The 17,799-nt window shown below is 35.0% G+C and overlaps 1 protein-coding gene and 1 pseudogene across 1 annotated transcript in view; one reads left to right on the top strand and one right to left on the bottom strand.

Moving 5' to 3' along the window:
* LOC106640118 (histone lysine demethylase PHF8) overlaps positions 1–17,799 on the bottom strand; it is a 348,393-nt gene that overhangs the window by 304,443 nt on the left and 26,151 nt on the right. The window lies entirely within an intron of this gene.
* LOC149375724 (splicing factor C9orf78-like) lies at positions 2,344–10,036 on the top strand (annotated as a pseudogene).

Genomic DNA, 17,799 nt, shown 5'->3' with positions numbered 1-17,799 from the left:
TTGATTTTATACTTTTTCATAAAATCTTGAAAACGTTTGTTATAAAATTATTTACCTCTATCGGTGTATGAATTTTTTTGTCCTCTTCCTCGATTGAATATGGATTTTATTGCTGCTCTGACGCCATCCCCTGTTTTTCGTTTCACTGGTACAATCCGTGCATACTTTGACAATATGCCAATTACAGTAAGCATGTCCCTATAACCTTTGTTTTCTATAGCATAAGGTATAATTTTAACGAGATCAGCTTGCCATGTTTCATCATATTCTCGTATATCATACTTTTAACGTGGATAGTTACGACAAGCTTGTTTGTAAAGCTCCTCCACTACAATTTCATTTTTGTGATCCATCCTCGTTGACGTCTGGTAAGTGGATGCAAGAATATATCACACACATATGACCAGAATATTCATCTACTCTAATTAACTTCTGGAGTAATATTAGAAATCTGAGATAAAACTTATTTCAAAGTATTTAGTTTCTGCTCCAAATTTGCTATTTTCCGAGTAAATGAATCATTTAAATTACTTGAAATTGTTTTTAGCTTATCTTGCTTGTCAACCAGAACTTTTTTCTCTTTCTGAAAACTACTAAGATTCATGGCATCGTTTGAATTTATTGCTGCTGCAACATTGCACAATTTTCTGTTCTGTAAATCATACTAACCATCAGCAGTGACTTTATATTCAATACCAGGAGGACCTCGGCTGATGACTTCAGTTTTACTCAGCTCACGTTCGAACACATCGACGCTCATTGCGATACTGACTTGAATTCACCTGTGACTCAGTATATATATCCTCCTTCTTGTAACTCTTCAATAATCAATGTCATCTCATTATCATGGCTTGGATTTTCTGCCAATTTTTCAGCTATGAGTAAGCGAAGACAATCCACCAGCTTATTTGGATCATCCCAGAGTACATAATTGACTTGTTGCTGCTGATGCATCGGCTTAGCAATTCTGAAGTGATGTAAGAATGATACGCCTTATTTATTGCCAATAAGATCAGTCATAGGAGCTATAATTTAATTGAATTTATTACTACTATTTATGTATTTATATGTTTTGGTTGTTACAGCGACTTTGAATACAGATAAATATTTTTAAATCTTAGTCCGTTAGGATGTATAATTAGTGCTAATAAACTGTTTGTCTTATCACAGTTAGATAGACCGCAGAAAACAGCTCGAATACTGTCAGGTAGTAAGTCACCATGTCGACTGAAGCGCTTTTCCTGTTTTACAAAAGCACAGAAGTAAGGAACGTGCACTTTTACGGATTGCTAATTAATAAGATTATAAACACTTTACCCGTTGAACTTCACATACCAGGCTATCAGTACTGTTTCATGTCCAAGTACTAAGCTTTTGAAACGTCTTGCCAGAGGTTATTCAGGTATAAACTCACTAGATGAAGCGTGCAAGGAGCACGATATAGCTTATTCTCATAGTCGTGAAAACATTAAAGTCAGAAACTCAGCAGATAGAGTCTTCACCGAGAAAACTAGGCAAAGAGTCAAAGCCGGAGATTCAAGTATCAGGTAAAAAGCAGCAGCTCTAGCTATTGACTCTAACTATAAGTATGAGCTTAAAAGTTAATTGTTTGGGTATGAAAAGTAAGAAGAGACTGTGTACTGCCAAGGCAGTCGCAGCGCCACACCTAGCGTGTCTGCTGTACTAATGTAACAGAGCAGACGGAGCGCAGAACCTGTGTGAGTCACACAGTGTGACCAGAGTACCTGACCTGTGCAAAAGATGCACAGGTCTAGCGGTACGCGTTTTGCACCGTGAGCGCCGAAGAACAGTTGCATCTACATGTGCATGTAACCTAACCTACCTTCAAATTTCCGTTTGACTTCTTGGGAAAATCCATATTTTTGAAAAAACTAATCCATAGCATAAAAAATTTATCATAATAAGTTAACTGCATGAAAAATGCATCAGTGCATGCACGTAATGCGAGAGCAAGACTTGTTATGCACAGCTATACACAAGGGCAGCCAATGTATACCGGTCGAGCAGTTAGTAGTTGCACAGTATAGTTGGCGCATCTGTCACACAGTCAAGAGGACATAACTACACCAACCTGTGTAAAATCTGCACAGGTCCCTGTGAGCACTAAATTAACTAGTGTTCTGTGCAGTACATACACTCGCCAATGCAATAGATGCACAGATTTGTTCTCAGTGTAGACTTCGTACGAGGAGTCGATATATTCTATATTCTCTGCTTTTGTATTATGAATTATAAGTACAGTGAATTTGTTTTTGATATGTATTAAATTTTGTTTCTTTCTTTGTAATCAAAAATTGGACAAACATTTAATTTTAAAAAATCATGACTAGCGACAATAAAGCGTCTGAAAAAATCGTTTTTAAAAAGAAAAAGGTGAAAGCCTTGAGAAAGCGGAAAACGTCGTTTTCAGATGAAAACAGTGGAAGTAAAGACAATTTTAACAGGTATCTAATTGTCACTTACAGTTAATTTTTCATTTAATATTTTAAATATCCATTTAACCAGAAAATACGTATACGCCGTGTATTAAAGATGAGTGAGAAAAACTATACTACGCGATAAAGCTCGTCAAAACTGATAGAAAAGCTCTTTACCAAATTTTGATTTGATGCGCAATCTCTGAGGTATTGACAAATTAACATTAATAATTTCAGCCAATCACAGAGCGCTTAGCGTCAGGGGGTGGGCTCTCAGTGCCAGTAGTGTAATCGACTCTTGATGGAGTGTGCGGTGGTGGGGAGGTGCCTAGGGGAAAAGAAAATTAGTACGCAGAGTGTAGCTTTATCGACTGCAGAGAATCAATGAGTCGTCGAACCGGGGAGTAATGCAAACACTGCCGAAATGAATGAGGATGTAGCAATAATAAAAGGGATGATAAAAGAATGCTCTTGATAGTAATAATCTGAATAACCAATTCACTTTTCTCCAAATTTTAAGCACATCTCTGAAAATAAACTCTACAGAAAGTAAAAGGAATCATAAAAGGACACTGGCAGAGTGGTATAAACACTTTACTCAAATTGCCAGGGTGCGTTCCGAAAGTCAGATTCACCGTGTAAATGGCAACGCTGCTGTCACAGATTGTCATGTCAGGTAAAGTGACTACTGGAGCTGAGGTCCGAAATGCCAAAACAAACTGCGCTTTTTTTTCTAACCCCTTTGATTTCTGTAAACAACTTTAATGTCATGTCTTTCACCACGCATTATAACTTTTAACTTATCAACAAATTAGGATCGATTTAGAGCGAGAGCAATAGTTTGAAAAATGAATGATTAAGTAAATACAGTATTGGTTATCATTAGGTAATATACTTTTATCTGTAATATCAATGGTGTTATATTATCTCAATGTTATCTGACAGTTGTATACTTGTGGATGGTGTGAAGCAAAAATGGTATTCAATGAAGTTAAAAACCATCCATGTACCAATATGTCTTCAAATATACATATTGAAACGTCCAACAATACATTTTTCCACAAGATGGTAAGTAATACACTTTAAAATACCTCGTCACAGTTTTTCTATTACAATTTAATACTCAGGCATAAGTAACTGACAAAAAATTAATTGTGGGTAGATGAAGGACGTACTTATTTCTCCAACCTTAACGACAATTATTATTGGGAAAATGACCCAACGTTTAACAAGCCTGGTACGAATAAAGAGGTTGAAAATACAGAAAATTCCAAGTCAATGACGGTTCCACTGGAGTTCTTGGATTCCTCGACCAACACTGTGTATGTTGTGACAATTTTTGAAGAATCAAAGAAACGAGCTGAGCAAGGTAAAGTGCATTTTTGTAATCTGAATAACATTTACGTATGAATCTGTACCTAACGACAATCCTTCATTGTTTTTTAAAAAATAATACTTTTGCTCAGACTTGGAGTTTGCCACCAAAATCTTAATAACCCACTAACATGATCTCAATATGAATAATGTCAAACGTAGTAAGAAGACGTTATATCATTTGAGACTTATTGATCCACTGGACAACCAAAACTACGATTTGTTTTTAGACAAACCAACATATGATTTGGCTAATCGTGGTAAGTTTGGTTTACAATGGCATGTGTATCGTGACCATACATCAAAATAAAAAGTACATTTATTTTTTATTTTTATAGATATTGATGAAGCCACAAAGCTGCTTGTGAAACATAAGGAAGAATTAAGCAGGCAACTCGCATTTGCTTTGGTAACTGAAAGCAGGCCTACGTATAACTCACACAGTAGTGGAAGTGTGAGTACTGAAGAGAATTCCTCAACGCAACCCGAAAATCAAGAAAAAATGAATCTAAAAAATGAAGATTCAAGTAAAAAAACCAAAAAATCCAAAAACAACTCTGTAAACACTGCTGACAGTGAAAACAATCCTTCAGGTATATGCATACTGTACTGTATAATATACTTAATAAAACATATCATCTAGAATAATTTATCTTTTTTTAGGAGCTGTGCTACGAACTGGGCGTTGTACATGGAATGAGGAGCAAACTAAACTTCTTATCAATTTGTACAAAGAAAACAAAAAGCTGTACAGCAATGGGGTTACGACGAGTAACCAGTTGTGGAAAAAAATAGCTAATGGCTTGTTTATCCATGGCTACGACTATGATGTGGCCCAATGCAAGTCTAAAGTGGATAGCTGGAAGCAAGCGTACAAAGATGTTAAAGATCACAATGCAAAATCTGGAAACGGCAGAATTACTCACCCTTAGTACAATGTAAATTTTTCTTACATCTATTTTTTCACTTTATATTAGTTAGTGTAAAAATAATATTTAATTTTATCACTTATAGGAGTTGGACGAAATTTTTAGAAACAAACCATGGATGAAGCCTCTCACATTGGCTGGATCTACGTTACCTTTGGGAGAAATTAATGAGTTACCTGCTGTGAAGTCAAATAGTAATTTTTTTTTTTTTTTTTTTTCAATTGTATTGCATCAATTTGTCCTTAACGTTTCATGTATCTGATTTTTACAGAGCGTAAGCGTGACGTACATGAAGAAAAAATTGAGTTGCTTCAACAATCGTTGGAGCTCAGAGACAAAAAATAGATTTGGATAGACGCTACAAAGAGAAAAAGTTAGATCTTTTGAAGCAGCTGATTGATAAATTGTGATTTTTTAAAAATATTTTTTACTAGTCGTAACTTGTCGCTCAAACAATTACATTGTACTCAGAGTATTATTTATTCCAAGTAAGAGTTATCTGTAACACATAAAAGACTGTAATAGGCCATAAAACAAAGTATTTATGAATCTTGTTAGTTAATTAATGTGTTAGTTGTTCATACGTGGCCAGTGTTAAAAAAAAGTTTTGTAAAAATTGTATTATAAAGTGATTTAATACAATTACTCAGAAAAAATTTATTTTGCTACAATTCGCAAAAAATAAAATAATTTTTATAAATTTTTATTTTTATTTATTGACAAATTGTAAATATTGCAGAGAAATTATTGTATGCCTTCAGCGATGTTATTCCGTTTCATTAAACCTTGCTCTTTCAATTCTTCTGGAACATTACATGGCTCTGGATACATGTTTATGGTATCTGGAACAACGACTGGATACTCGAAGACATCTTCATTCAACAAACAAATGTTGTGCAGTACACAACAACTTAGTATGATGTATGGCACTAAATCTGTTCTTCTCGAGCATAATTTGTCAAGTAAACATCTCCATCAAATTTTTAACAGATCAATGCACCTTTCTACCATCATTCTTGCTGCTGATAATTTTTTATTGAAAATTATTTGTCTATCACACATATGTCCATCATCAGGATAAGGTACCATTACACAATTCTGGAGAGTGTAAGCAGAATCACCTAATAAATGACTATCTTGGAAAAAGTAATTTTCGTTACACATATCCTGCACGCCTAAATATTTGAAAATCCGCATGTCATGAACTGATCCGGGCAGGCCAGTATAGCAATGCAGTAGTTGTAATTTTCTGTTACATATTACCTACAATTCAAAAAAATGTATGAGCAATCTAAATTGTGGATTATACAGAACTACGTACATAATTCATACATTTGTCACTGACAAAACCAGCATCAGTATTGCATGCAATTTTTAACTGTTAATAACACAACTATTAAAACTATCTATCAGTTTACTTGGAGTTGAATCGCATGCACTCCTTTTCGATTGATGTAACTTTGTGCATCTTTTTTAAGAGCGGGGATTGTTATTTGGGTTCCATCTACTGAACCTATTACGCGTGGAAATCTATAACGCCTTTCAACATTATTGAAAGACTCCAGAGCTTCCTCTTCGCTGGGCCAGCGAATGAAAAAATTGCGAAAGTGACAAAGACCTTTAATCACTCGTATCACTGCTCGCCATGCTGTTGCTTTGCCTACATCAAATTTATTTGTAACTGACCTACAAAAACTCTATTTCATTACACTTAGGAAGTAGATGTCAAAATAGGAATAATTAATTAATTAAGAATATATTGTGCTACCTGTAAGAATCAGGAGTCCCCAAGTAGTACAAAGCTATAAATAGCTGTTTATCTGGACTTACAGGTGTCCTACCGACTCCCTCTCTTTCTAAATGTGGTCTGAGCAACATCAATAAGTATTCGAAGGTTGTTCTACTTATCCTGTAATTGTAAGTATTTTAATATTGCTTGTAAAATTCTCTTACTTGTTATCAAATGACTAAATGAGAGTATCATATTGAAGGAGTAGTTATGGTATTCACTTAACCGATAATTTTCTTTGAACTCTTTAGCACTGTAGCGATTTATGACAGTTTCAATAAAATTTGTAACTCGTACTCTTCTTCTACCAGGTACTCTCTGATCACATATTTCTGCCTGTCGAACTTCTTCATCACTGAAAATTTCATCATCAGAATCACTTGAGCTGCTTGACGAATCAAATACTAGCGTTCTTAAAAGCTCAATTTTCACTTGATTCATTTTTATTTGTATCTAGAGAGTAACTACAACATTTCATAAGACTGACTAATTTCAGTAAGGCTTCCTTAGATTACAAGGTAATTGAAAAGTGACAGTTAAGAGCACCTAACCCGCGAGCACTACTTCACGACATTAAAGTTGTTTACAGAAAGCAAAGGGGTTAGAAAAAAGCGCAGTTTGTTTTGGCATTTCGGACCTCAGCTCCAGCAGTTACTTTACCTGACATGACGATCTGTAACAGCAGCGTTGCCATTTACACGGTGAATCTGACTTTCGGAACGCACCCCTAGTCCTTGAGTATGGAGAGCCAAAATAATAATTTCTCACCTTTGAGCACACTCACTGGTGACAGCTCAGTAAACTCCAAAAATTAAGACTAACTGACCAGTTGGCTTATTGCAAATCTGAAAACCAATCAATGTATGGACTGGAGCAAGCGCATAATTATCAAGTGCTAGATGATGGTTCCACTATGAGGAGCAGTCTATTTTATGAATTTCCACTTCCTCGCATACTCACTGGTGAAACATAAGTAAGATTACTCAACTGAGACCAACTGACCAGTTAACTCACTATACAAGTAAAAACAAAAATAATTAGAGTACGCACAGGGGCAAATACAAAAACTTTGAGTGCTACTGTAACTTTCAGTAAGAGTATACGAATATCGTATACGTATCTCGAAGGCTGTTCGAACACTTACTTTTTAGTTGTATAGTGGATTAACTGGTCAGTTGATCTCAGTTGAGTATTCTTACTAATGTTTCACCAGTGAGTATGCGAGGAAGTAGAAATTAATAAAATAAACTGCTCCTCATAGTGAAACCATCATCTGGCAACTGATAATTATGCGCTTGCTCCAGTCCATACATTGATTGGTTTTCAGATTTGCAATAAGCCAACTGGTCAGTTAGTCTTAATTTTTGGAATTTACTGAGCTGTTACCAGTGAGTGTGCTCAAAGGTGAGAAATTATCATTTTGGCTCTTCATACTCAAGGACTGGCAACTTCAGTAAAGTGTTCATACCGGTTGCTTCAGTGTACTTTTCGACTCTCTGCATATAATTATGTTCTCCGTTCTGTACAGATTACTTTTAGAAATGTCCTGTTAATTTGGAGAAAGTAGATTTGTCGACTAAGAGCACCAGTACCAAGAACATCCTGTGGACTTGGAATTTATGTATGGATTGACTGGCCAGTTGGTCTCAGTTGAGTAATCTTACTTATGTTTCACCAGTGAGTGTGCAAGGAAGTGGAAATTCATAAAATAGACTGCTCCTCATAGTGGAACCATCATCTAGCACTTGATAATTATGCGCTTGCTCCAGTCCATACATTGATTGGTTTTCAGATTTGCAATAAGCCAACTGGTCAGTTAGTCTTAATTTTTGGAGTTAACTGAGCTGTCGCCAGTGAGTGTGCTCAAAGGTGAGAAATTATTATTTTGGCTCTCCATACTCAAGGACTAACAATTTGAGTAAAGTGTTTATACCACTTTGCCAGCGTCCTTTTATGACTCCTTTTTCTTTCTGTACTATCAAGAGCATTCTTTTATCATCCCTTTTATTATTGCTACATCCTCATTCATTTCGGCAGTGTTTGCATTACCCCCCGGTTCGACGACTCATTGATTCTCTGCAGTCGATAAAGCTACACTCCGCGTACTAACCTTCTTTTCCCCTAGGCACCTCCCCACCACCGCACCCTCCATCAAGAGTCGATTTCACTACCGGCACTAAGAGCCCACCCCCTGACGCTAAGCGCTCTGTGATTGGCCGAAATTATTAATGTTAATTTGTCAATACCTCGGAGAATGCGCATCAAATCAAAATTTTGTAAAGAGCTTTTCTATCAGTCTTGACGAGCTTTATCGCGTAGCATAGTTTTTCTCACTCATCTTCAATACACGGTGTATACATTCATGTGTAAATATGTATAGGTATGCACACTAATTGTAGATTTAAATTAAAAGAACTAAGAATTATTAAAAAAGTACGTGAAGTTCCAAAAGGAGTATATATTGTTGATTTAGCTTTAGGTAAGGCTGCAACACCCATTGACACGATAGTTGATGTAGGTTTGGTTTTTTAGATTTTTAAAACTAATTAAAGTGACTACTTTTTTCTTGCTTATTATTAAGTTGCTTTGTCTTTGTTTTAAATTCAGATGCATTTAAAGTCAGAGGAGGTGAAATGGTAAGCATGACGGTTTTGAAAAACAGTGAAGTTGAAAAAGATGATGCTTATGATACTAGGATTGGAACTCACGTTTAATGCAGAAACAAACAATCGCGATAAAGATAATGAAATGTGAACACTTGGGTAAACTTTGATTTTTTTTGAAGTAGAACTGAAGAAGTTACTATATTCGAGAATTTATATTAACAGGGTCAACTACATCGAAGAAAAGCTACAAAAAAGAAAGAATAAAAACAATATTAACCGAGAGGACGATGCTAATAAAAGTAAAATGCTTCACTACTCACCAGAAGAAGCAGCACTTCAAGCAGTGCCTGAGCACTTGAGGCAAAGTTCATCACACAAAAGTGTAGAATTTTATCGAATCAAATGCTTTTTGAAATTCCTGAAGTTGATTTGGGCATAGAGTACATCTTACATATTTTTAAACTCAAAATTTATATTACAAGATCTTCTATTGTAACATAATTATTGTAATTTTTTAAAGCTGAAATTCGTAATATTGAATCAACCAAGGAGACAAAGTTAAAACTACTGTGAAAGAGACATAGAAAGAAGGACGGTCCATCTCAGTTTGTGCCTACTAATATGGCTGTGAATTTTGTTCAACACAACAGATGTAAGATATAATTTCTAAATGGACAACCTGGCTTTTTTTATTGTTTAATCTTCATAATATTTAATCACCTATTTAATAATATTTCAGTTAATTTGGATGATAGTGCACAAAAAAGGAAGAGACAAGGATCTTCTCAGAGACAAATACCGCAAACGTCAAACTCAAAAGATAAGAGAAAATATAGTGATGAAAAAGCTACTGATAATTATCACTATGAAAGATGTAAAAAATAATTTAGGCAATTTTAATGCATTTTGTTTGGTAAATACAAAGCTTGTATCTGATCTTGACTCAAAAGAAATTTTGTACATTACAGAAATGTACATTTTACAAACATGAAAGATATTCTGAAGCTGTTGTCTCATCTGTCACTTTTGAAAGTTTATAAAAAAATTTGAATGATGTAACCATTTTTTAGGTCAGAAAACTTCTAATAGTGCTAGGCTTGCTTGGTTATCACCAGTTATTGTTGTCAGAGTCGTGCATCATACATCACACATTAACATTATTGACCAGAACACTATGTTAATGGCTTCTAATATGCTGAAAAATTTGTTATTTGTCATATTTATTTTCAGGAATTTATCAAAAACTCCCACTTGAAAAAACGGATGATAGAATTCTATGAGTAATTAATTCAGGAAAGCGGTACGGCATTACATATGGCTTGATATAAGGGGTTTTGGATTGGTAAAGTCGTTGCTGTACTTATGTGACTCCATATAGAAAATCACATAAATTAATGTTATACCACCTGGGTCATAACTAAAAAAAAGGGGTTTAAGTATTATTTCAAGAATTACAAAACAGTTGAAAAGTTTCATTTTTTGTTTATATTCAAGAAAAATCAGCTGAATTTCTTGTTTGAAATTATCATCCAGATGTTAACACTAATTGTTCCTGTCTTGAAAAAACGATGGGTCACATGATGAAGCCTGATTATTCGTCGCGTGATTGGCTGAGACTGATCAAGTGCGGATAGATTTGAAAATGAGATTTTGAAAAATCAGTGAAAAGTCATTTTAATTTGTAAGTTGCTAAATATTACAATATTACGTGTTACGACAAAGATATAATCATTGTATTTTTCTTTAAAAATACAGATAATAAAATTGATTAAATTTTGGGGGTTGGCGCGCGGAGCGCGCAGTGGGCACAGCCCCCTAGTAACAGTAAATAATATATTACGATATTCTGCAGTTATTTTTAGATGACAAAATTTTTTTTTTTCGATCTGTAATCCCATATATTTAATTGGCATCACCAATCTAAAACACCTTATGTAAAACCATACTAATGCCGGTTAACTTTCCTAAAGTAATTATACACATACAATTCTGATAGAAAAATTCTGGCTCTTACATAACTAAAAAAAAAAATTTTACACCGGTGGACTTAAACTTACCGTGTTAATATTTACATATGATTTGGAAGTTGCTGATAAGAACGAATCCGGATTTTTTTAATCTTATTGGGTCAAGATCAAAGTTATTTTAAGATTAAATTACAAAAAATAACTACAACGAAGTTAGGCAAGGCCTCTGTATGATCCTTAAGTAATACAGCATTACAAAAATCATCATTTCAATGAATTATACAATTTTATAGCAATTCTAGGATGTAAATTAACTCCCCAGTAGTGCACCGGTAGCAAAACATTCTTCGTTAAAATGTACACTTTTTATTGACCATAATATGATAGAGAACTTCTTCCAATATTTTTATAATTGTATTCGTAACCTTACCAAGCCGTGATCTTTGTACTATGGCGAATTTCTTGAACTTGACCTTATAATGACCTCAATCTTGGTCTGATAGGGTCAAACGGACCACGGATTTGGGTTCAGTGACCCCAAAAACATAACTACAGTAATAAAATCCACCATATTTTGTGGGGCTCTGTTATGATAACTGTTAATAACACTTTTTTAATTGTATTATATTAATATTAAAAATAAAAATAAAAATGTTAACAAAAAGTATATTGTTTAACAAGTTTTCAGATGATTGTGTGCTTTGTACTTTGAAGGCTTTCAAAGTTCGTAGACAAACATGGCGGTGCGATAAAAGCATTCTTAAGGGTGCCTGTACCATGGTACAATAAAACAAGGTAGGCTCACTAGCCAGACAATTTTCGTCCGAGTTCGCGCAGGAGCCTGTATGACGTCATAATTGGGTACCAAATTTGAATATGTATTTTGTGCTAAATAGCGAATCATGTTAATAACAGCGAATTAAATGGAGTATCATAATAAAAACCTGTACATAAACTGACTAGACTGATCTGACATAAAGTAAATGTCTAATACAACGCCAAAAATGGTGGTTAACTTGTAACAATTAGTTCATATGCAATAATAAAATTTAAAAAATGTAAGCAAAATTTTTTATATCTTCACAAAAAATCAAATAACTTAGTGTTTTCAATAAGTTTTAAAATTTTTTTTAGAGTTAATACATTGCTCTTTCATAACTTATAACTTATAGGTCAAAAAAATGGGTCGTGGGACCCACGATAGAAGTAAAACTTCAAGTATCAAATATTGAACTCATTTTATACAGAAAATTATATGAGAAGCAATCATATGTGTTATTGCTACGAGTTAAGATAGACCTACAATTTCATAAAGATAGACCGCAAATGCGAATTTGAGGAAATGTAATTATAACAAATGGCACCTCAATTTGTGCGTTTCAATTTTTTATTTCCCCTTTAGAATACCCGTAAAAAATCGGTATTCTTGGCCTATTTTGCTTCTTCGTCGAGATATGACGATTTTTTTTTTTATGAGGTTATGTTGTCATGAAAACACTTTAAGTTTCTTCGCGCACATCTGTATTATTAATGTTTTAAGTATACTGTAATTTATTCGCAATTTATAACTCCAATTTCATAAAGATAGAGCGAAAATACGAATTCGAGGTTGAGTAATCACAACGAATTTCACCTCTATTTGTGCGTCTCGATATTTTATTTCCCCCTTAGGATATCCGTAAAAAATCGGTATTTTTGGCCTATTTTGCTTCTCCGTCGAGATATGACGATTTTTCTTATTTTGTGAGGTTATATTGTTATAAAAACACTTTAAGTTAATTTGTGGACATCTCTATTAATTTTCAAGGTATACTATAATTTTTTCGCAATTTATAACACATATGTCAGAAAAGTACAACTAAAATACGAATTTGAGGTTATTTAATAACAAATAATACCTCATTACACACACACACACGCGCGCGCACACACACACACATATATATACACGTAAGAATTTGAGCATGTAGTAGCAAGGGGAGCGAGGCAGAGAGAAAGGCCGTCCCACGTCCCACTCTACGCGTATATGCACTGCTCTGGTGGCAAGGGGGACGAGGCAGAGAGAGAGCGGCTGGAGTTGGAGTAGCAGGGATGCCTGTTAGTATAGCATGTGGCGGCAAGGGGGACGCGGCAGAGAGAGAGAGCAGCTGGAGTGGTAGGGATGCACTGCTAGTGTAGCATGTGGTGGCAAGGGGGACGCGGAGAGAAAGAGAGAGAGAGCGGCTGGAGTGGTGGGGGTCTCAGAAATTTCGTGTCGCTTGAAAAAATTCACAACGTGCCATAAGAAGTTTCGCTTCAAAAATTGTTGAACAGGTCAGTCTTTTTTACAAGTCCAACGTTATACTTCATATTTTTAAGTAACAGTGACCATTAACACTCACCTTCTCAATGAATAACGAAAACACTTTGTTGCTTGCTGCTTATTTATACATATACATACAACTTAAATTTAGTACTGATTATGACTTCATACAGGCTCCTTTCTGTGATTCGTTTGGTCATGTAAACATGCGCATGGGCCTACCTTGTTTTATTGTACCATGGCCTGTACACACAGTATATGACCAGATATTTGCGATCTCTCTGAGAAGAAGACCCCTTGTCGAAGGGGTCGCGAATGGGATTGGCCCCATAGCACTAGCGCCACTGTTCTAGGTTAATCTCCATAAAGTGGCGAGGTTGAAACACGACGAAAGAACGCTTGTGACTATAAGCGTTGCAAGCTTTTCTATCCTTACACATTGTGGCGTGATTCCGAAGTTTCAAGCATAGACATATTGGCCAGGTGCAAGTGATGGGAGAGAATAGATGAGTCGACGCCAGCGAGCGTAGTGGCAAAAACAGGAAACCTGGGGTACCAAATTACTGTTATTTTTGCTTATTTCAGGAAAGAATGACAGTATTTCGTTAAATTTACAGATGTTATCATCACGTATACACAAACAGAGTCAATATTATGAAATTACAGTTATACAAATGTAAAAAAATGAACCATGTGGTGCCAAGAACGGTTATAATATGTTTAAATGTAACAATATATTAATGAAGCCTCGTTAGTTATCGATCCAAAGCACACTCTCAGAAGCAGACGGCAAAAAGAAAGATAAATACGCGAAATAAGATATGATGATTGTGATTTCTATTATTTAAACGTTTATGAAATATGGGTGTAAGCGAGTGCTATGTTGTTCAGTGTAACAGTAGCGCAAAGACAGATGGAGTAAAATTACCTAAATTTCGATGATTACCCAACTGTGTATAAAGGTAATTTTCATGTGCATAACAACTTCGACAATTTTCAAAATAATCTGAATAAAACATACATGCAGGTTAACTTTGTAGAGAGCTGAAGTTAACCGAGGTCTGCCTTATTACGACGGCACTTGTCAAATTGCTAACTCCATCACTTTGAAATTCTGTAACATCGCACACATGACTACTTTCCACCAACTGTGGGTGGGGTCCAAAATAACGACAGTTCACTTTAATTTTGCAGTAAAACTATGAATGTTCATTTCAGCGACGTGTATTCCGACGACAACGATAGCTCAGTGCAGCCACTGTTCATTATTTCGACAGCCAATCACAAGGCAGTTTACATTGACTTTCGTCTTATACTGCTTCGTGATTGGCTGTCGAAATAATGAACAGTGGCTGCACTGAGCTATCGTTGTCGTCGGAATACACGTCGCTGAAATGAACATTTATAGTTTTACTGCAAAATTGAAGTGAACTGTCGTTATTTCGGACCCCACCCCCAACTGTTTACCTTTTCTTAAGGTTTCATAGTTATAACCAATCGAGTGTGTGATATTCCTAAAGCCTGTTTTTATGATAACATCCATTACCAGATAAATAAATATACTATTTTTTTTGCTAATTAATTGATTATTACTAAAAGTGTGCATTGGTGTATGCTGTTGACGTATAATGTGGGTACCCGCGGTTGCATGATTTTGACACTAAGAGTGGCGCTGCACGACATGCACCTGGCCAATAAAAAAATAGGCTTTATACTTGCTTGTTCTTATGTACGGCGCTGAAGCACAAGTAGAAGGAGACACAACATCGAACGTGGATATTTGTCTCTCTCGCACATTGCCAAAGGTGGGAATGTGCGAGAGAGACAGACATTCACTTTCGATGTTGTGTCTTCTTCTACTTGTGCTTTAGCGCCGTACATAAGAACAAACAGGCTACTTTTCTTGTGTGTCCATGGTTTCAAGAGAAGGCTCTTACCCTAGTAGAAATTGAAAGTGGGTGAAAACTGGGCTCCAGCTTGGCTGCCACGCCACTCACCTTGGCCGCAGCTTGGCACCTGACTTTCCTTCCAGTGGGTTTGTAATATGGCGGTGACTTGGAGGCAGCTTGGCCTGACTTTCGCCCAGTAATCGCCCACTTTCGTCTGCAGATCAGTATAATATTCAGAGACGTCGATATATAAGTTCCAAATATAGTATGATATGCGCGCGCGCAGCACACACATGAATATATGTACAAACTGGTATGCTTGTAATGTGCCGTAGCTTACCAGACTAACTGTGCAGCACCTGCACAGGCAAGATAGGAATTTTCTGCATATGTGAGTTCAGGCTGTGCACAGGTCTAGTGCTCCTACCTGAACTGACATCAATTGTCTGCTACTACAGTATGTATATAGTCTTAACCTTTTTTTCAATTTGTCTGAAATATAAAGCAAGACCATTATTCTCAACAAAAGACGCGAAATACAAATAGAATGCAAATAATTCGTAAAAGAAAAATTTCGAAAAAAAAAACCAAAAGGTTTTAACGGAAATAATGTTAAAAAAAACGTTAAACTTACAGATAATATGAGTGGACAGTTAGCTGTACAGTTTGATAAGCAAGAAATTCAAAGCGATATGCAGCAAGAAATTTTTGAAGATTTTAACACATAAAGAGAATGAAGAAAACTTTAAGTGAGTCAGAGCCGTCAAAGAAACGACATAAGGATGAATTTAATAACGCAGAGTATTTATTTTTTACTGTGACATAACAGTTTTTATAAACTTAACTAAATAGTTTTAATAAATTATTTCACACACGATCTACTAGTCGTTTTTTTTTTGTGTTTGCTGCTACTGCGCAGTAATGTTCGCAGAAAAGAGAGGTGGTATCAGAGAGTGCCCCGGCAGCGTGGCCAAACGGGACACCCGCCTAGCGGTAAATTTAAACGTTTTAAAACCAATCATTTTTAATTCAAGCTCTCAAGCCCCTTAAACCCTTACTCCAAGTACTTTAACCTCATAACCTTGTACTCTTAATCCCTTAAACCAAAAGACCCGGGTTGTAGAGTTCAATTAGTTAATTATTTCGTTTTTTTACTATCATAAAAGAGGTACTTATTACGAAAAACGGAAATAATTTGTAAATCATTTGAATGGTATTTGTAGATTCAATAAAATTATTGATAGCTGAAATGACTCGGTTAGCTTATAAAGAAACATTATTAACAAGCATAATCTTCCACTTCTAATCTGTTGAGCTCCTAACGATTTACCCCAAGAGCTTTAACCCTATCACCCTGTACTCTTCAGCAATTGAACAAAATATCCCTGGGTAAGAAGTTTAATTAGTTAATAACTACATTTTCTTATCAACTATGAGAGTCACATATCTGAAGAAAAGGAAATAACTTGTACACCATTTTAAGGGTTAACTCTTAAAAAAGTTGTTGTTTAGGACCCTTCAGAGCAAAAATGAATAGAAAAAATGAATCAAAATTGTTAAGTGCAACTCTCTGAAAGTTTTTTCTATCTTTGCCTTTTATAGTATTTAAAGGAGGTTATTTATTTTGTGCCAAAATTTTGTTAGTCACCCTAGGTACATGAAAAATCCTTGTTGAAATAATTTCCATAAAATTTTTGAATCTCGCTTATTAGTTCATTGTTACTTACCTAAAAGTTTTTTAAATATCTTCTGTACGTGTAGTAAATAGAGCTTAATTTGATTCTTTAGCTTGAAAGTACTACTGAAGTTGTATCGTACAAGGATAAATAGCCTATTAGTCCAGTGAAATATTTCACAAAAGTCATCTTAAAATCGACGCCCCGGGCAAAGACTATGCCCTGCTTCGAAGCCTGGACGAAGACTATGCCTTTTCCCGCAGTCTGGAAGAAAACTATGACCTTTTGTCTGTTCCAGACGAAAACTATGCCCTTTTAGGATCCCGGAAGAAGACTATGCTCTTTTCCGGAGTTCGGACGAAGACTCTGCCCTTTTCTCGCGCTACATTTATATAAATAATTGTAAATAATAATACACCATTATAAAATAATAATACAAACTCAGGAAGTTTTTTATAAACATGGTAATTTGCAATTAATCAATATAATAGACTCTTTTATGTTTTATTTTCAAATTTACTATTTTTTCTACATTTTTGTTGATTATAATAAGTAACTCATATAAGTATTGTATCTTGAAGTTAAAAAATTAATAAAATTTGTACGATTCGTGATATAATAAAATGTATAGTAGTATTCGTAAGGAAATTGAGAAAAAAGTAAACTTTTTTTTACTAACTAATGTTTGTAAGACATGCACATTTGGATTACAAAGTATTTTAACACATGAATAAATTAGCAAGTTTAAATTAATTACAGTTATTGTTACATACAATTTACGGAATCTTTCAAAAAAAAGATCAAAAACCCCTTTTTTTAAACACTTACC

Source organism: Copidosoma floridanum, unplaced genomic scaffold (assembly GCF_036245765.1).
Source record: "Copidosoma floridanum isolate Cflo_tuat_1 unplaced genomic scaffold, Cflo_Japanese_pri ptg000004l, whole genome shotgun sequence".
NCBI lineage: Eukaryota > Metazoa > Arthropoda > Insecta > Hymenoptera > Encyrtidae > Copidosoma > Copidosoma floridanum.
The sequence above is the reverse complement of the archived record's forward strand: the minus strand, read 5'-3'. Positions and strand labels throughout refer to the sequence as shown.